Consider the following 21,675-nt stretch of genomic DNA (forward strand, 5'->3'; position numbering starts at 1 on the left):
CCTGTCGGGAGTTATTTTTCAACAGTCACCGGCTCACTAGACATTATCCCTTACGTGTCTACTGTTGTTTGTACTGATACTGTACATATTGGTATAATTTACTGTGAGTTGTTTGTACTGGTACTGTGCATTCTGGTATAATTATTTGCATTACTATTTGTTTTTTTCTTCAGATAAATCTGATAATTGTTGCTCGGTCTCTTTACTCATTTATTTACTAGAGTATCCACACACTTTCTCATTCTACATACACATAGAGGTATACTGGTGGCTTTACAGCCTACATTTTATTGATTATCTCTGATCCCCACGGCCAATTTGGTCTTTGCGACAGTGCGAGCAACACCGCTGACGCTAGGTGGCGCCAAGCTAAAAAAACCCCGAATCCTATCTGTTGCCTCTTTAAAGTCAATGGGTTTATTGAATGGGTTTTTGGTTAGGTGCCTAAAACAAGGTCTGTGGTTAATTCAAGCTTAAGAGACTTTAATGTTTTGTTCTACAACATAAAATACACCAGTAAATACTCCACTCGTGAACTTTGAAGCTTCTGTGTCTTAAAAAAGGCAATAGCTAACAAGTGGCTAAATGATACGACAGAATTTCCTCACACTAACTTGTGCTGAACACGTCTTTACAGTCTTGTTATGGCGATGATGTTATGCCATGTGTCCGTAGTGTAGTTCTAGCCTATGGTTAGCTTTTTACTTCCGGTGATTGCATTTAGGCTACAATAATCATGAAAGTGATGTTCATTTGTGAAAATTATTTGGTGGACCAAATATGTAGTATCATACATGTCTGTTTGTCACAGATCTTATTTTTTGGCAATAATCAAAAATCCAATGGAAAAATGCCATAGGCTTTTTAAGGAAGGAACCAGTGTGATGCTAACTTCCATGTTGGCCTACAGAAAAATGTCATCCTTGGTGGACTCTATATCTGGGCTGGACTAAACCATTTTGCACCTCTACAGAGTGAGAGGGGCCTCAGAGAGCTTACACTATTCTTTATACAAAGTATAGTCTGTCATCTGATTTTTTCAGCCATTTCTAAAGTAGTTATGGCACTAATTACTTAGAAATACCAAAATCTGCAAACAATACCAAACTTTCCTCTGCTGGACTCCTCACCATCCCCACCTTACGCCTCAGTACCACGGGTGCCCGAGCCTTCAGCTGCTCTGCACCCAGACTCTGGAACTCCCTTCCCACACATAAGACAGTCAGACTCCATCACATCATTCAAATCCCAACTCAAAACCCACCTGTTCAAACTGACATAATTCACTCTAAAGGCCCGAACATACTCGGGCGGAACGTATGCAGAACGGACTCCACGAGGAATGTCCGCAGTCATTCAGGCTTTCATAGTCGAGCGCACTTCCGCGTTGTAGTTTCCTGTAAAAATGCCCGTGAGTTTTGCGCGCACAGGGATTGCGGATGTCCGCTTTGAGTCTGCGTGGACCTCCGCGGAGTCCATTCCGCGTACGTTCCGCCCGAGTATGTTCGGGCCTTAACTGGACACTGTGCACTACACTTGTTCTTATGTTGATGTTTTGTTTTAATGATTTCTTCCTGATCTTTTATATTCTATGCTCTGTACAGTGACCTTGGGTGACTTGAAAGGCGCCTCCAAATAAAATGTATTATTTTCATTTGAGGCTTTTCAAGGGCCCCCCTCCTACTGGGACCCTGGGTAATCACTCCCACTTTCCCCCTGACACCCCTTTTCTGAGCGGTTTCTTGACATTATACCATGTTTCCACCTAACACTTTCTTTATGGGACCACTGGAACCAAAAGTAACCCTTCAGATATGGTACCTAGACCCTAGGTCATTTCGGGGTTTTAGGACTCATTCCTGGCGGACGCTATAGGATTCATCTCTAAACACAGCCAGAGCTAAGTGATGCTCATGAGGCTGTTGGAGCACCAACACACACTATCATGTCTTTCCCCCAAAAAAGGCAAATCCGTTTTCCAAAAAAGAAAACAAAGAAAGAAAGGAAAGCAAACTGACTTTGTAGGAAAAATTCAAATGGTTTGTGATAGAGACATGGATCAAGAGAGGTAGCTTGGGGGGCCCACTGAGACTGCTTATGCATGGGGCCCAGAATTTGGTGCTACGCTTAGTTCAGAGTCTGTGACCTAGAAGGAATTTTGATTTCCACTGCTTTTTCCCACTGATCTTTTTCGGTTGTAAATTCTTATTATTCGTACCACTGCAGAACATATTTTCAGGTGATTAAAACCTCTTAACAATCTGACGGCATGGCCGCTGGTTGGTCCAATGACTGATGCTTCTTATAGCCAGTGAACTTCTCAGCTGGGAGATGAGATTTTTTTTTTTTTTTCAGCATAGACTGTTATAAATGCACAGAAATAATAAACAGATGGCTCTTCTCTGTCTCACAGAAAAACTCAGATTTTCTTATTTAGATTTTCTAGAAGTGTTTTTATATACAGTAAGGTCCTGGGGGCGGCAGTAGCTCAGTCCATAGGGGACTTGGGTTGGGAACCGGAGGGTCGCCTGTTCGAGTCCCCGTCTGGACCAAAATATGGGTGGCTGGAGAGGTGCCAGTTCACCTCCTGGGCACTGCCGGGGTGCCCTTGAGCAAGGCACCGAACCCCCCAACCGCTCAGGGCGCCCGACCAAAGGGCAGCCCCCTCACTCTGACATCTCTCCACTTAGTGCATGTATAGGTCCTGTTTGTGCATGTGTGTGTCTTTCGGACCTGTGTGTAATTGACAAGCAAGAGTGAAAACATTGAATTTCCCCTCAGGGGGATTAATAAAGTGAATAAACTTAAATAGACATTATGTCTCGATTGTTGTGTTTTTCACTCTAACTCACACATTCAGTACATTGTTTAATCCTCCTTTTTAATAAAAGCGCCTGGACAAAACCTTAGAAAGTGATATTATTATCTGCTTTCATGCTATGATCCCTTTCCTGTTCCTATTCATCTGCAGGCTTCTGTTTTCAAGAAAATATTCATGTGGAGAAAAAACAAACACACAAACAAAAAACTCTAGTGTGTGCAAACTTCTATAACTCAATGACAGAAGCATTGGAGAATGTTGGACAAAACAACTTCAGACGATCACCTTTCAGAGACCAAGCATGACCCTGTACACTTGGAGTTGCAGACATGTCATCATTTTAGAAGGAAAATCTGCCTATTCAGATGTAGTGTTTCAATTGTATTCTTGCATGATGCCATGGTCACACACTCAACCCTATCCCCTTATACTGACTGCCTTGATGAGGTAAACACAGCACTGTGTCTGCACATGAACACAGACATGTGAGTAAATATATCCATGACACATCACTGATGTCATCGCTCTCCCCCTCAACTGGAAACTGCATATATGGTCACTAATCAGAGGAGTTTTTCGTACTTCCTCTGCTTTTCCATGTTTAAGATTTTTAGTCCGTCTTTATACGTCAACATTGTGGGCGTATATTTGTCTCCATATTTTTTTCCTCCCTGCCTCTTGTCTGGCATCTCCCAGAGGTTGATACCATAAACTAAACGGTACTTTTTAGGCAGGAAGAGATTGCTAATAAAGATTATATTTCCATGATCATGGAGTTGTGTATAAATTCTCACTGGGCTGACTTAAAGGGGAACACCACCTAATTTAGAATTCCAGTATGTTATTTCCATGGGCTGGGAAAGTTAAATCAGTATTTGTGAACATGAGCTACTCTTTGTCAAAGCCATATAAGGAAGTCTCAAACTTGTGATGTCATCAAGTATTAAGTCTGGAGCTGCTCCATAGACATTGACTGGAGACTGATTTTGTGGATCCGAGGAATGTTTGTTTTCTTTTTTTATACCCAAATGATATTTGATATTTTCTGTTTAACGTAATATCACATAACATAATATTTCATTTTATCTCATTTTGCCTTAGTCGTCCCAGTCGTTTGTTTAATATACCACCATAAAACACATCTCTGGACTTCAACTGCCAGTTGTCTACCTGGAAGTGATTGTTGTTAGCACAACGTCACAGTGATTAGGTCTATAACATTCCCCTCAGTGCTCAGTGTCATCTATAATATTTTTTTTTCCAATTCATTGTCTATGGAGCAGCTCCAGACTTTATACTCTATGATATCACAGATCTGAGTTTTAGCACACTAGTTTTTAGATTGGGGAAAAAGTTGTTCATGTTTACTAATATTTTTGGACTGTCTTAGACCACAGGAATAACATGTACAAATTTAGAAAGTAGGTGAAGTTCTCCTTTATGTGCCTGGAGAGAGTGTATACACACCTGTAGCAGTGCCCTGTCAGATGTTGTACTAAAACTCTATGTCTCTACTTGTGTCTGACACTCTAACTACACCAGACACCAGACACCAGAGTGTATATACACATCAATAAATGATTCTAGTCTGTAAATATCAGCCAGTCTGATCATAAATTCCTAATGCGAGATATATTCAGAGATTACCAGTGAGATAGGTGGTGACAAGAAACAGTATCTTATGAGAATCTAGTCTACATAAAAAACAAACAAACAATCAATCAAACAACAAAACAAAACAAACATAGAGCTGTTTGTGTTGTAGAGCTGTAAATCACATACCCTGCTAGCACCTTTTGAACGGAAATAAGCACCACATATGACTGGGTACAATACTCCCATGTTTGAATTACATGATATGAAACTAAAATATAATAGAAAAAAATATACCTACTGTGGGAGTTTTAGAACAGCATGGAAAAAAAGTAGATCTGCGACACACGTTAGGTTATATTCACAGAGCAGAAAGAGTCAAAATGCTCTGCCCTGTCCTGCTCCTCTTCGCCTTGCTGTCACTGACTTTTAGGCTCTGTTGTATGGACACACACACACACACACACACACATTCCTCCCTTTGCCCCGCCCTATGAAGATAAGATATCTGATAAGTGAGGGAGCATGTGAACATGGATTGATTTGACTGAAATTTACATCCAGACAGATATTTGGGAAACAGAGAGAGTGTCATTGGGAATTTGCATATGTGAAAGAGACAGTAGTAACCCAGAGTGAAATATGATATCTGGATTATGACATTGTCTGTTCTACATGACTGATCACCACGCCTCGGCTGGACTTGTGTGAACTAGTTCCCCTGACACTTAACAGTGGGCTGTAGTTTCCATGATGATTCACTGCATCAGCACAAAGTATGTCAATCTATATACTGACACATCTTCACCCTGATATCCTCTGTGCAGTTAACACAACAGTCATAATCCATGTTTAACTACAACATTCAAATAGGACTTATTTAGCAGCACAAGGTGTTGCAAAGGTCTCTGTCACCATCTAGTGGTGAACATTACTCAACACATTTTATTCTTAAAGGGATAGTTTGCATTTTTTAAGTAGTGTATGAGGTACTAATACAGAAACAGGATGGAGTTGTGGATGGGGGTCAGCAACAAAATGTATTTTAGCCACGTAAAAAAACACCCACCTAAAATATTAACCTTTTAATCAGACAGCCTGTTCAGATGGGCACAGGCTTCAGTTCCTCATCTATGTCGCCGTCAAAGCCACCAGACTCCATTGGCATAAACAAAATAACTGATCAAGGCAGTGCTGGATCAGCAGCTCCTTTGTTTAGCAATGTTAAATCACTGTTTTCCTAAGTAGAATCTGGCTTCAATCATTTTCCCGTTGGAAATCACTGTCTGACAAGATAAAGCAGTGAAAATACTCCAAATACAACATGAACTTAAACTGATAAAATTATAATGTTTTTTAGGCAGGACTTTAGTTAGGTGGCTAACATACATTTTGTTGCTGACCCCTCTACAGCAGTACATTACTAAGCTTCCTTGTCAGACTCCAGCCTGCTTCTCCAAACTGAGGGCGTGCAGACTGACATCTACTGTATGTAATATGCTGACTGTGGATAAGAACCCCATACAACTTCACTTAAAAAAAAGTATTAACTATTCCTTTAATGTGCCTGTTTGGTGCACTTCCACAGCGGAGATCAAAAATGTTGAGAAATGACAAACCATACTGTTAATTGGTGGAAGTTTTGTTTTGTTTTGTGTTATGTTTTTACATATGCAAATTAACAGTAGTAGTTGTGGTCTTTATGTAAGTGTATGTAAGTTTAGTCCATCAGTCAGTCTATGCAACCATAGGTAATTTGTCACTTCAAGGATAAAATGATACCTAAAAAGACCCAGGACATAAATTGTGTCACATGCACCATTGACAGATGATGAAATCAGCAGCAATTTCCTGGACAGAGGTGCACACACATTTTGGTGACTGATTACAGGATTTTATGTAGCTACTCCTCATTTCATTGATTGCAGCTTTAAAAATGCAAATGGTTATTAATTGTTTTGTTATCTGTCCAAGGCATACCCAAAGTAAACTGAAAGTTGTACCTGTTCTATTTTTTGTGCATGTACATGCATGATCTCATCTGGAAGGTAACAGATGTTTTTTCTTTAACAGTCAGAATCACTGTAAGTGCTTCTGTTATTGAGTTATATAAGTTCCAACACACTCAATTAAAAGGTTCTTTGTTATCTTCACCTGAATATTTTGCTGCTGCAGATGACTAGAACTAGGACAAATTAGCTGGAACACATAAGGGGATCAAATCATGAATCCTCACTTTGTCTAAATTCAAAGTAGGTAACAATATCACAGAAAATACATTTTACATGTTTTTCTAAGGTTTTGTCCAAGCGCTTTTCAAAAAAAGAGGGTAAAACAATTAACTGAATCTGTGATTATGAAAGAAAAACTAATGACAGACACTGATAGAAATATCTATTCAGGACCAAAAACACTTTTAGAAAATCTAAATGAATAACAAAGACTGAAGAGCCATCTTATTTCTGTACATTTATAAACAAAAAATGTATAAAAAAAAAAAAAATACTCAAAATGCACATCTCCCCAGCAAGGAGAGTCAACGGCTATAAGAAGCATCAGTCATCAGAAAAACTGGCAGGCTGTCAGATTGTTAAAACACCATCCTGCCATCAACTGCTGTGTGAGCTAGACTGACTTTAAAGCCACCGTTACTGTGTATTTAAATGTTAATTTTAATACTTAATATGAGTTTAGAAAACACATGTTCTCCAAATCTACCAAATGCAGGGACCCAAGTGAGTTCAAAGAGGGGTGAAGTACTACATCCACTCAAGAGTGAAGTGTCTGTGTTGTGGAGTAGTCTGCTAGCCTAGCTTAGCCTGCTAGCTAGCCTACTGGCTAGCTGCTCCCCACCTGGTCATCTTACCTATTGCCAGGTGCCGTGTGCTGTGTAACTCCAGGTGGTAATGCCATAAGCTGCGAGCTGTCTTTTGCTTGCTGTCTGGGATTCCTGTGCCTGCTTGGTTGGAATACTGGCTAACTCCAAATGCCACCAAAGCCAAAAGTGGAGTTAAAACCGGATGAAGAATATGTCCTGCTCGCACAGGTAAACAAGCTACTCCAACAGCAGAAAAAGATGTTCACTGTGCTACTACAGCAACAACAAGATAACTTTAAAGGCTTTGTAAAAATCATCATGGACTCAACAAACACAAGACTGGATGTGATATCGAAAGAAGTTCAGGCGATCAAAACAAGCATCCAATTTACACAGAAGGAATTTGACCACATCAAAACGGACAAAGCAAAACATACAGAACATTGCGATGCGATGCAGTCCAACATCATAAAGATGTGACAGTCTAATCTCTGTAACGGATGAGATGGAATATTTTGAGGGACAATCAAGAAGAAACAACCTGGTCATCAATGGGATCATGGGGTCACCTGGCGAGACCTGAGCCGACTCAGAGGAGAAAGTGAAGAGGGTCTTCTCAGAAAAACTGCAGCTGCAGCAGGAGATTGAGATGGAGCAGCCACACCGCACGGGGAAACTTGTGCCAGGAAGCGACAGACCCAGACCGATAGTGGTGAAGTTTCTAAGATACAAGGACAGATCAGCAGTCTTGCAGAGAGCCAAGAACCTCAGAGGAACCAAGATCTACATCAATGAGGACTATACTATGTCAGACTGAAAAGAACTGCTTCCAAAGCTGAGGGCTGCACGCGATAGAGGGGGCATTGCCTTTTTTGAGGCAGGACAAACTGATCATCCACCCTTGCAGCAGCACCCCAAAACAGCCGAGAGACACTTGAACTCTGAGCAGGTATGCTGACTCGCATGCCTCACCTCTGTCACACAAATACACCTCAATGACTGTCACTCGTACACTACACCATAGACTGCCGAAAGAGGGTCTAAGAATTGCACACATTAACATTAACAGCATTAGGAACAAGATAAATGAAATAACAGAAATATTTTCTGATAATCTGCACATCCTGGCAATATCAGAGACACATCTAGATTCGACTTTTGAAGATGCAGCACTTATCATTCAGGGATACAACATTTTCAGGACAGACAGAAACAAATTTGGTGGTGGAGTAGCCTGTTATATTCAAGATCAGGGAAGATTTGATAAAAGACAGCGTGGAGGTGCTTTGGCTACAAATACATCTGCCTCATTTAAAGCCAACATTGGTTGGCTGTTGTTACAGACCACGAAGTGCCAATAATATTTATCTCGGTAAAATCTGTGACATGTTAGACTATCCACCTTATTTTCAAACACGGAAGTAAATGGTGATCAACTTCCGTGTTTTTGTGCGTGACTTCCGGTCGGCCACTTTCCCTCATGCTTTTCTCTTACCAGAGCTCTCCAGTGTACCAGCAGAGAACCTGCAGAACCGAATCAGCGAAAAAACACACCGGGCTACACAGTCTCTCTACCTGAGCAGCTGAAGCTGCGTCTTGCACCCTCGACACACAGACGGTGCTTCTGCATGCCAGCCAAACGTGTGCGCAACTGTGAGAAATAAATATGTGAGGTGTATGCTGCTTTTCTATCTTTTTTTTCCCCTTTTCTTTCTTTCTTTCTGTCAGCGACATACACTCCTAACACAGGACGGGTTGTTTTTATTGACTGAGTTGATTATTAAGCCATAGTGATGCGCGGATCGGCTCTGATAGCACCCGAATCAGCACGTACGCATCAACCATCCAGCCGTTACAACATGATTGAGCTAGCAAAGCAGTTTTGTGTTGCTTTGTGTGGTATTTATTCAGTTTTGGGAAATCACGATGTCTAGAAAGCATCAGTGGCTGCAGCTGACAGGGACAGCTAACACTAGCAGCAAAGCTAACATCAGGACATCATCCGTTAAAAGCCTCCCGTTGTCAGATACGACATGAAACTACTCCAGTTAGCTCAATCATGTTGTAACTAAGACATCCGCTGGAAAAAAAAAAATTTTTTCACGGACCGTTTATTGAGTTACTGTGTTATTACAGACACCGCTAATGGCTAACAGCTAACGGTTAGCCCAACTAATCTACGATAACCATGTTATTAATTACAATTACAAAGCGTGCACACAGAAATAGTAACGTTTGTTCAATCATTGTGTTTATAGACTTTACAAACATCAGATTAGTCTAAACGGTGATATAGTGACGTGAAAAATGTGATATAGCTAAACTCAGCAAGGTAAACAACAAGGCGATTACCATTTACACAGTGGTCAAGAGTGCTGGACCGGAAGTGTCGCACAAAAAAACAGAAGCTGGCTGCGGTGAATAGAATAGAATAAGGTGAATAGAAGTACTTTGGAGGATAAAAATTGTAAATTTAAATTGACAGAGCAAACATAAGTGAGGTGGAAAATAGAGGATAAGGACTTAACCAAAATTAACCACCAGGTGTTGATGGACTTGACGGGAAACTTCTTAAACTGGGTGCAGACTCAGTGTTCCAGCTATTTGTCATATTATTAACTTAAGTTTCAGTGCCTTTGTTCACAAGAATGGAAAAGAGCCAAGATAATTTTCTGGATCAAATAGTCATCCTATTAGTCTATTGCCTGTGTTGAGTAAAATTATGGAATGTATATGAACAAATTCAAATCTATCTGTTTATAAATAGTTTGGTTGCAGATTTCCAGCATGCTTACAGAGAAGGCCACTCAACAGCTACAGCTCTGACTCAAATGACTGATGACTGGCTTAGGGAAATAGAAGGAAAGAAAATAGTTGGTGCTGTTCTGTTTGATTTCTCAGCAGCATTTGATATCATCATAAATTATTAAAGAAAAAAACTGGAATGCTATGGCTTTGATCAGTCTGCTTTATCTTGGTTTGAGAGTTATTTAAATAACAGGACACAAACGTTTTTCTTTAATGGCAGTGTGGTGTGCCCCAGGGGAGCTGCCTTGGATCTTTACTGTACAATATTTTTTACCAATGATTTACCATTCGTCTTAAATAAAGCTAAAATAGCAATGTTTGCGGATGATTCAACAATATACCCGTTCGCACTCACAACCAATAAGTTAGATACTGTTCTAAATGTTGAGTTACAATCAGTAGTTGAATGGGTTTAAAGAAATAAACTGGTTCTGAATATATCAAAGACTAATAGCATGGTACATGGCTCTAACCACACCATCAATACAAATCCAAAGTTAAACCTCAGAATAATGATGTGTTTATTAATCAAGTGCATGAAACCAAGCTTCTGGGCATCGTCATAAACAAATTATCATGGACAAAACATATAAATAAGATAACTGCTAAAACAGGAGGTGTGATCTCTGCGATCAGAAGACGTGCGACATTTTTAACACCAAGAGGCAGAAAACAAGTCACTCAGGCCTTAACATTGTCAAACCTTGACTACTGCCCAGCAGTCTGGTCTAATGCCATAGCAGAAATGATGTAGGAATTACAAATGATACAGAATAGAGCAGCACGCATAGCACTCCGTTGTAATTATAGAATTAATGTGGTTACAATGCATGAGTCTGAATTGGGTATTTGTAAAGGATAGATTGCTTTAGTCATTATTACTATTTATTAGAAAAGTCTCTGTCACGCAAACTCTGTTAATTTTATATCAGAACTCATCTTTCAGTACAGACAAACATAATTACATATCTAGACATGCTACTTCAGGGAATTTCACTCCACCGAAAGTCAAGACAAATACTATCAAACGAACGGTCATGTACAGAGGGATGTATGAATGGAACTCACTCCCCAGACAAATTACACAGAAAAACAGTAAAACTAGATTTAAATTATTGCTAAAACAGCATCTTTTTAATAGATACGACTAAACGTGTAGGAGCCAGTTATAATGAACATAATAAATATGCTGTACATATATATATATGTGTGTGTATATGTGTGTGTGTGTGTGTGTGTGTGTGTGTGTATATATACATATATATATATATATATGTGTGTGTGTATGCTATTATTATTATTGTTATTACTATTACTATTATTATTATTACTGTAAGTATTGTTATTAATATTGATATTAATATTACTATTGATGTTAATATTGATATGATGTATAGTATGATTATATCATCGTGATTTTGATGTCAGTATGGTATTTATGGTACGATTATGTCATGGTATAATTAGTATCAACCTGATAGTGATGTTGATACTGATATGGTATGGTATATGGCATGATTGCCTCATGGTGACTTTAATATTGATATGATATATAGCATGATTATATCATAATGTGTAATATAATTTATAACATGATGGTTTATAGTTTCATATATAATGCAATTTATAATATTTATATACTGATCAAAGACGGAGAAATATATGATTTGGAAATGTGTTGGGAACATTAAGTGAAATGGTTAATGAAGGGCCACTTATATAATTTACAATAATGAATAACTGTACTGTCTGTGCAGTGTGTTTTGGTTTACTATGTTTCTTTTTGTTTGTTTGTTTTGATTTTTGATGCATTGTTGTGTATTGTAATTGTATGCATGTGTTGGACCCCAGGAAGAATAGCGGCAGCATTTGCTACAGCTAATGGGGATCCTAACAAACTAAACTAAACTCATTGAGTATGGGCCATTTATACAAGTGGGCGGGCCCAGGCCCGTTAGGCCCACCCACTACACCATGCCTTAAGTAAAAACGAGCTTTTTGTATTCAGTTTTTTGTTAGTCTTTGCCATGTAAACTGTTGTTGAGAGCAGCCACTGGGAGGGGGGGTTGCACAATGTGCGCACAAGCTGTGTGTAAAGTCCAGAATACACTGTGCGATTTTGGGCTGTCCCAGACAAAAGATGACCAATGTGAAAGAAACGCGGTGATATCTTTGGTCATGGCTCTAAAACAGCGGTCCAGTGAGAGAGGTTCAAGGATGGCCGTTGTCACAGTTTGGTGATCAAAGACAGCCTGGGATAAAATTCTGACAGTGTCAAAAGTTTAGGATGATCTCACTGTGTGACTGCTGTTATGACCTACATCTACTAACCAACCAATAGAAATGCAGACGGATAACAGCTTGCAATGGAGGCAAAATGCACTCAAAGAAATGTGTGGGATTCCAGCACAGAGGAGAACCTTGTGGTTGTGGCAGCAGAGGCCTTGCCTGAAGGATGTGTCCTCCAGCTCTTACCATGACCGCGTAAAGAAGGACAAAACATGGATGGAAATAGTGGCGGAGTTGCAGCTGCCAGGTGAGCAACCTAGCAGCTAGCAAACACACACACACAGACACACCGCAGTATATAGTGCCCACAAAACTATTTAATAATGTGACCCTCTATGTTGTGCTTCACAGTTGGAGAGGTAATAACCTGTGCAGCATCCTTGCGCACTCAGTATGGGAAGCTGTTGCATCGTACGCCATAGCCTGTGATTCAGTAGGCGCTGTCAACGTACAGTCTGCATACATCAAACCTGATGTTGTACCCAAGTTTGCAAGGGCGTAGGTTTGATTTTCACATTGGTATGGACATAAAAGTGCTCCATGGCGGCGACCTGTACGTTGATGATTTTTTAATGCAATTTCACATCATGTGAAACTGATCACTGCTTTATAATGCATATTTAGATATCTACACTAAATACAAGAATGTCTTGGTTAATGTATTCTCTAATGTTATCAGTTACATGAATATACACTGATAACTTCACCACATCTGTCCGTATGTGCTTCCCAGGGTAAACTATAATAATAACAATAACAGTATACTCCGAAGGGGCTTAACTTCAGTACCAGCCTGCGGTCTGCAGTTGGGTTGGTAATAGTGATCCGAATTGATATTGATATCGGGTAAAAACATATATTATGCATGAATCAATATTTTTACTTACCCCTAGTCACAATGCTGAATCTCACTATCAACATATATCCTTCACGATTCAATCTCACCTGTGAGGCTCCTGTCTCTCCTCTATCTCCTCCTGTCTCTCTTCCATTTCCTTCTGTCTCTCTTCCTGCCTCTCCTCCTCCATCTCCTCCAGTCTCTCTACTACTTGTCATCTGACAAAAAATATATTGATGCAAGACATGTGAACAGTGGGACAATTTGAGATGCAACAGTCATAGATTTTGATTGTTGTAGCCTGAGGAAAACATACTGTATGTTTTACAATTGTGTAATTCATTAAACAACATCTGAATGTATATAGGCTAAAGAACAGCCATAATGTCAACACAAGTTAGTCAGCTTCATCATGTTAAACATAAATAAAATAAATCAACAAAAATGTAAATGCTCCAAAATCATTATAATACAACTGTGTGCAAAATGTTGCACTTACACCCAATATCTATTACATACATATGACTCAGTGTTGGTGTTTTTACTGGGAGCAGTGGATCTCTGTTCTCCTAAGTGTCTCCTTCACACACCATGGATGCTGAAGACTGTCACTGAAGGAGCTATTATTTATAGTGTTTACACTTTATTTATTCAGACTGTTTCTATCATGTCATCTTACTACAAACATTAATTTGAACTTTGTCATCACTACATGACATCTATGATTGCTGATGGAGCATGTGAAGTGGAATTTCATGTTCTCTGGCTTATAATATTGATCTAATAGTTGCCAAACTTAGCTCAGCTAGTATTAGCTCGTTAGCATCTCATTGACTAGCAAAGAGTTGCCAAGGAACACTATTCAGTTAGCCAAACATCAACAGGTGTTGGCAGAAAATATGATTTTTTTTAGCTTATTTACTGAACCAACCGACTCACCGTTCACACTCGGCGCTCCGGTGTGGAGCGCTAACGGTGGCGCGCATGTATGTGTTGTTCCTTCACGAACTGCCGTGAGCTGTACGGTGACGCGCACCCACAAAGTCAGTGGAGAGACGGGCGCTGGGGAGGACCAATCACGTTACCAAAATAACGGTAGAGCCAATCGATGAGCAATACGAGATTGGAGGCGGGACGTATGGTAGACACCAACCAGTGCCGTAGAATATAACAACTATTCAAGGGCTCTGACACCAACTATTGTTAACCCTTTGTGTACCATATTGAGTGGACACCGACAGCCAGTGTTTATATTGGTAGTAGTCTCGCTCACCAGACCTTTCTCAAGAAAAGAAAGGTCTGGCTGGGCTGACTCTCACTTTAAGATTGGAGAAAAAAATGCCCCGGCTTTTTTTTATTTCTTTCAACCAATCACAATCGTTCTTGGCGGTGCCACAGCAACGGTGCCGGGGGGGAACAGGTTTCGGTGTAACACGCCCACAAAAATATCGCCTACAGGACGTGAACCATGGCAGAAAAATGGCTACATCCCTGCAAGATCAAACACCGTAAAAGTTAGTAAAGGACGTTTGTCGACTATGTGACACAACTCACAACAAGTTGTGGGGACTGTGAAAACTGCTACACAACTGGAGGTGGTAGGGCGGGACTTCAGCTGGCTCATTCCGCCCAATGAAAGGCTGATCTATGCAGCGAACTTCCGCCCACTCAGACTATATTGGTAGGGACAATACTGAAGGGGCTGAGTAGGGACGTGTCCCTACCGTCCCTACCCAATCCTACGCCTATGCAAGTTTGATAGATCCATGTGGCACAGTGTAGCTGCACTAAACTTATAAGCTTGCTAAAATCTTACAGTCTGTAGGAGGTTTTAGAGACTTCTCCTGGCTCTGATTGGTTGTTTTCATCCAGGTGTGGTGGATTCTTGTAAATGTCATTACGGTCCCGACCAGTAGCCAGAGGACCCTGATTATTTCACAGATTATCTGTCTCATGCACTAGTACTACTGTCAGGATATACTATCAGTTTCAGCAAATCTGACAAAAAGTTAATTAATATAATAGTTACCTATTGAATCCATCCATCCATCCATCCATCCATCCATTCATATTCTAACCGCTTCATCCTCTTGAGGGTCACGGGGGGCTGGAGCCTATCCCAGCTGACATTGGGTGAGAGGCAGGGTACACCCTGGACAGGTCGCCAGACTATCACAGGGCTGACACATAGAGACAGACAACCATTCACACTCACATTCACACCTACGGACAATTTAGAGTTATCAATTAACCTAGTCTCCAATCTGCATGTCTTTGGACTGTGGGAGGAAGCCGGAGTGCCCGGAGAGAACCCACGCTGACACGGGGGGAACATGCAAACTCCGCACAGAAGGGCTCCCCCACCCGGGATCGAACCGGCAACCCTCTTGCTGTGAGGGAACCCTCTTGAACCTTTAAAGCTAATTTAACTTACTTGTGCTACAGCTTTGCAAACAATCTTTAAAAATGTTTTGACATGAAGTAAAGTATACAAGCCATAGTATGTTAACTCAGCACAAAGAAGCAGAGGGAAACAACACTGTTCAAAAACACCACCTTGGTCTGAAAGTGACATGATTTATATTACTACTTTGCAAACAGGTCACCAATAACCAGCTGGATTTTTTCAGACTGAAGAATCTGTGCAAAGATGATATTTTAACTGTCAGGACTTCATGTTGTAGCCAGAAATCTGTCTGCCAAAAAGTAAGCTGTCTGTGTTAATGCACAGTGACTGTGTGTTTTTATAATATACAATTTGTAAGTGAGGCTTCTTTGGAGTTGTTGAAGGCCATCTTTGACATAGTGAAGCTATTTAATGCTGGCTGCCGCTGCTTTCATTCTTTCACTTCGAAGTCTGTATTGGTTATAGCTTTTTTTCTCCTTAAACTCTGAGTAAGGCAGCAAATAAGAAAATGTCCCTTTTTTGTCATTTCTACTCTTGACTTCTGTTTGCTTTTGCCTTTGCTCTTTCATCTTCTGCTTATTTCCCCCTCTTCTCTACATGAAAATAATAATTTCCCCTCGGGGATCAATAAAGTATTTCTGATTCTGATTCTGATTCTGATGTTTCTGTTCCCATATCAGTTCCTTTCCAACCTCAATCTGCTCTGCCACTCCTTTCCACCCTGTAAGCTCTTTGGACTCTCAGATCTGGGAGGAGATTGAATTGGTTTCTGTATATGTCAACAGATTTTTGAGGCAGGGCATCTTCCAGGAATGTTATAGGAAACTACACCTTCTGGGCAGCTGCAGTAAAACGCCTCCTGCCCTGTCCAGATACGTGGCTGCACCTGGGCACACTACCATGACTTGTCTTATACAAAGGCAAAGAGTTTACCTGAGAACTGGGAGTGCTTGAGTACATTAATTATAGAGGATTCAGTCAGTACAAATGCGACATGAGTCATCTAACTACCTTCTATAAGCACCATACTTTCATTTTGTGTTGACTTTGTTTGAAATGTTATTTTTTAAATAGAATGACAATGTTCATGCATTTAATGAATATTGTAATTGAAACTATAAAGCTTTCTTAGTGAAATGATTAATAAGGCTCAGATGCATCAGGTTGTGTTTCAACATTTACCATTAAAAATCTGGAACCTCAAATTACATTTGTGGCTCTATGTGTTATACTGGCAAATAAGTTAGAGTGATTTCAAAGAACAGTAACAAATTAATTTTACATCAGTCAGCTGACACCTGGCCTCCTAGTCCATTTTGAAACATGTACTGTACATCGACAACCACAGATAATAAACTCAAACTTTATATAGCACCTTTCAAAACATAGTTACAAAGTGCTTTAATTTGAAGAAATTCCCTCAAGGTGCTCTTGTGATATTACATTCATGAGAATGGGACAAAGGGACAAACAATCCAAAAACATCATGGAGGCATAAAAAGTGGGCTTAAAAGTGATTTAAAAGATGAGGCAGGGTTTGTGGCCTCCTCAGGCAAGTCATTCCAAAGTCTAGGAGCTCTGACCACAAAGGCTCTATCACCTTTGAGAATTAATCTGGACATGGGAACAACAAGGAACGTCACATCTGAGGATCTCAGGGTGCGAAAAGGGACCTAGGGCAATACCAGATCAGATAAGTAATTCAGAGTGAGGCTTCTCAGGGCTTTGTAAGTAATCAATAATACCTTAAAATCTGTTCTTAAAGCAACAGGTAGTAAGAAAGTCACGATCGGTGAAATCTGGTCATGTTTTCAAGACAAATTCTGGCAGCAGAATTTTGGATAAGCTGAAGGCAGGAGAGAGAATTTTTAACTGATGCCTGAGAGTCAGGAACTACAGCAGTCTCACTGAGTAGTCATGAAGGCTTGGATCACAGTTTCCAGATTTTTGGTGGAAAGAAATGGTCTAATCTTTGACATGTTTCTGACATGATGAAAGCAGGATTGAACCATTGATTTGACATGTTTGTCTAAGGTTTTGATTGAAAGCAATACCAAGATTTCTGCAATGCTAACGCCGTTTGATATTTGGGAGTTTGCACTATCTTGACCTATGATCACAATTTCTGCTTTATCAGCATTTAGCTTCAGGACATTTTGTGACATCCACTTGTAGATGTCATGAAAGCAGTTTAGCAGGTTGACAGTGTTGTGGTAGTTGTTTGCAGGGTCACAGCTCAGATAGATCTGAGTATCGTATACATAGAAATAGAAACTGATATACCTACGTATAAGGTGGCTGGGAGGGAGCATGTTTATGGAAAAGAGAATTGGACTCCGCACCGAGCCATAGTGGACACCTGTTGCAGCTGACCTGGCATTTGTGATCTGTGTTAAGTGCACTGCCACAGTGCCACCAATACCTATCCAGGATTCCAGGCGGTCTTAGAGGATATCATGGTCAGTGGTATTGAATGGTGTGCTTAGCAGGACAACACTATGTGCCACATAGAAGTGGTATGTATCACGTGAAAGCTGGAGACTGAAGATTAATTTGAGATACAGCTCAACACTGTCAGGTTTCTCTTGTCATAAATCGGTAATAAACTTTGCATTTTGGTGAGGCACTTATTCAGATATTGAAGGTTTAAGGCCCTGATGCACTTAGGCCATGGTCGGCTGACAGTCAGTGTTGGGCTGTCGATAAATGTCTGTCACCCTAGTTGGTGCAGTGTGTCCTGCACTGTTGCCCCTCGCCAGCTATTTATTTTTTTCTTTTGGTCAGTTTCAGCATGTTGAATCAGCATCGGCGGAGCCCCTTGGTGAATAAAATCACTCTGATTGTTAGTTCAGTTGAGCACACGAGAAGAGAAATGAAAGTGAGCAAGGTTAAAAAAAGGCTCAAATCAAGAGGGAATGAGACCAAAACATGTTACATAACTTGTTACATAAGGTAAGATTGTTTTTCTTTAGCCATTCAGCTCTTTAACAGAAGCATTTCATTTCCCTGGAGAATGGTAAATGTGCTCTGTTCTTTCAATTGGATCGTCTTGTTAGTGTGCTGGTTGGACCAATGGGCAGTTCCCAACTCGGGTCAAGACAGTCTTGCAGTTTCCCTTTCTGAATGACTCATACAGATGACTGCCATGTGCTGGTGTGGAGAGTTATTCCCTGTCCCACAGGTGCAATATGTACATGCTGGTTGGTCATCTACTGTAGTCTTTGTGATGTGTTTATGTGCTACTTTTTGGCAAAGACACAGCAACTTGAGGCGACGCAACGGGGTGTTTGTCATTGCTAGCTCTCTAAAGTCTGTTTGGTGTCTCTGGGCCTTTAGAGTTTATAGGTGCTTAGAGCATAATGATAAAAGTGTATGACAGCCATTCATGTGCTCGATTAAGTCTCAAAAGTTGTTGCAATAATTTGGGAGTTAATACCATTTATGACAAAGTTTTGGTATTAAATTTAAGCATGGTTTACACCTCGAGAATTGATGAAAAATTGTCAAAATTCTTCAAAATACCACATTAGGACAGAAAGATCTTAAGAAACACCACAGTAAAATCCATGCTGTGATTTGGGATCAAAAACTTTTGATATTTGGAGATTTCTGAGAAATGCATTTTTCGGCAATTGAATGGCGAGCACTTCTGTTCTGTAAACTGCTGAGAAACCTCCTTATTGACAATATACCTACCTATCCTCTGAATGTGCAGGGTCACTAGATTGTAGCTAGTTCTTAAGTTTTTGACTGTACCTTGACTGTACCTATTTGTTATTGAGCTATATTGGGAATATATTTCAGGAAGTGAGGAAGGAAGTGGATGAGTACATGCTGAAAGTCTCAACAAATGTAATCAGAATGAGGTGGTGGTGGACAAAATGTATTTCATATTTGTTTTGTTTTTTTTAACCTAATTTTGATGCATCACCTCAGACATTATGCAGTTCACTCTTTATTGCTGTTGTTTTAATGTTACAGGTGTGGCAAGCCATGATGCCAAGAAGGTGAGTAAACCATTTAATGGCATATTTATTATCATTTTACTGTTATTATGTTTTAAAAGTCTGACAGTAAAGATAACAAATCTGAGAAAATGTCAGACTCTGACCTTAGACCAGTAAGGACTATGAACCATCCCAGAAAGGACTTCTCGTGTTGAAAGCAAGTGAAAACTGTGTTACTTAAAGTCTAACCTCCAGTCCTCCACCTCTAACTTGACAGGCTGAAAGAATGTATCAAGTAATTTCTTAACTTGCCCCACCTTTGTTTGAGCCATCCCAGCTAAAGTCTTTACATTCACAATGTGGTTGTTTTATGGTATTGTTCATTTATAATTATTTCAGTGTGTGTCACTGCACTGAGTTACAGTAAAGCAGTTCCTCAAGGTCTGACCACATTTAATGGTGTTTCAATAATGATATGTTGTGCAGTGAAATCAGATTACAGCTGCATAAGACTAAAAATGACATATTGAGGAAGATGGCGCGCACACACACACACACACACACACACACACACACACACACCTGGTCTTTTTCAAGTCCCCACCCTCTACCATATAGAAATTACTGTATATATTCAACCAAAGCAGGGTGGTGGGGCTGCACAAAACACTTAAAGAGTCACTGGAGTCATCATTACAGCTGAGAAACATCAAGGTATGATTGTATTTTAAAGTTCAGTTTTGGTCATTTAATTCTCAAGGTGTTGACAACTGTTTTTCACATTGCTTTAGACATGTTGAAGTCTCTGAAACATTTAAAACCATATATTTTAAAAAACAGACATTTAAAAAACTTTTTCATAATGATTACAACAATAATAAGTATAAATATAGAATGAGCAGTGTCTTTAATCAGAGTGTGTATTTCTTCTGAAGGGAAAAAATGAATCTGTATTTACTAAGCAGTATACCAGTTTCAAGGTATATTGATATTGATATAAAAATTGATGGTTATCGTACCATCTACATTTGCTTATCTATGGTATTGAAAAAATAATGTAACGGGACAGAATTTACCCTTTATTTAGTTATTTTCTGAGAGGAGGAGACTTTTAACACATACTTCCATTAACAAAATGGCTTTGATTTTCAATTATAGTAATACAATGTTTGTTCAACCAACAATAGCCTGTGATACTGGGAAACTGTGACATTTTCTGAGAGAGTTATAGTAATATGAAAATCTCATTTCGTTGCAACCCTATGGAGTACTTGTCTGACATCATTCGAATAGTTATGTAAATATATCCACACTTCCAGAAACATTTGGTGATATGAGTATCCAAAATAAGAACACAAAGCCACATATGGGATGTATATGGAATAAAAGGTGTTTCATAAGTCTTGTAAACGTGTGGAAAAGTTTCATACCTGTGTGAAAAAGTTTTGTATGCTTGCATTCAAATCCGTGAATTTGTAAAAAATATTTGAACAAATGCATTTTATTTTTGAATCTGTACAGAGATCCGTAGCTGTGCATGACATTTTGTGAACAAATGAAAAACATTTGCACAATTATGAAAATATTTTGCAGAACTGAATCAAATTTTTAGTTACAAAGTTTTTTTTACAGTTACGGATCAAATTTTCACAGGTACAAACAAGTTTCACAGGTACAAAACAGTAAACACAGAACTGAAGCTGTGTGTGTCAAAACCTAAGTCCTACAGTTACGGATCAACCTTCAAGTACAAATCAAATATGCAAGTACAAGTAGTTTCGACTTTAATTTGACATGTTCCTGTGAATAGCCAATCGGGATGCTGAGATTAACATATCATTTGACTATCCAATCAGGAATATAGCTTTACCAATCACAGAGCCAGGAGGGTGGGCCTTCTATGCTGGGTAGTATACTTGTCAGGCTTTTTTACATATTGTGAATGGATGGTTTATAAATAGCTAATACTTTAAGAATGTAGGCTAGTTTTACTTCTTTACACTAAAAGAAGGGGAAAAATTGGGATGTGTTATTTATTGGTTAATATTCAATGGATTGACCAGACTGGCCAACATCTGATCTAATTGGGCAGTATGTGGCCCATGAACTAAAATTACTTTAGACACCCGTGGTGTATATCATTAAAAAAAAAAA

At 39.6% G+C, this 21,675-nt stretch overlaps 1 protein-coding gene and 1 long non-coding RNA gene across 2 annotated transcripts in view; both read right to left on the bottom strand.

The window, feature by feature from the left end:
* LOC126390133 (prostaglandin D2 receptor 2) overlaps positions 1-4,827 on the bottom strand; it is a 16,203-nt gene extending 11,376 nt beyond the window's left edge. Inside the window, exon 1 of the mRNA XM_050044289.1 lies at positions 4,716-4,827. The gene's annotated coding sequence lies outside the window, so the exon portion shown is untranslated. The remainder of the gene's footprint in view (positions 1-4,715) is intronic.
* The window catches only part of LOC126390157 (uncharacterized), a 698,278-nt gene that overhangs the window by 556,848 nt on the left and 119,755 nt on the right, over positions 1-21,675 (bottom strand). The gene's annotated exons all lie outside the window — the stretch shown is intronic.

The sequence above is a fragment of the Epinephelus moara genome, chromosome 5 (assembly GCF_006386435.1).
Source record: "Epinephelus moara isolate mb chromosome 5, YSFRI_EMoa_1.0, whole genome shotgun sequence".
Classification (NCBI taxonomy): Eukaryota; Metazoa; Chordata; class Actinopteri; order Perciformes; family Serranidae; genus Epinephelus; species Epinephelus moara.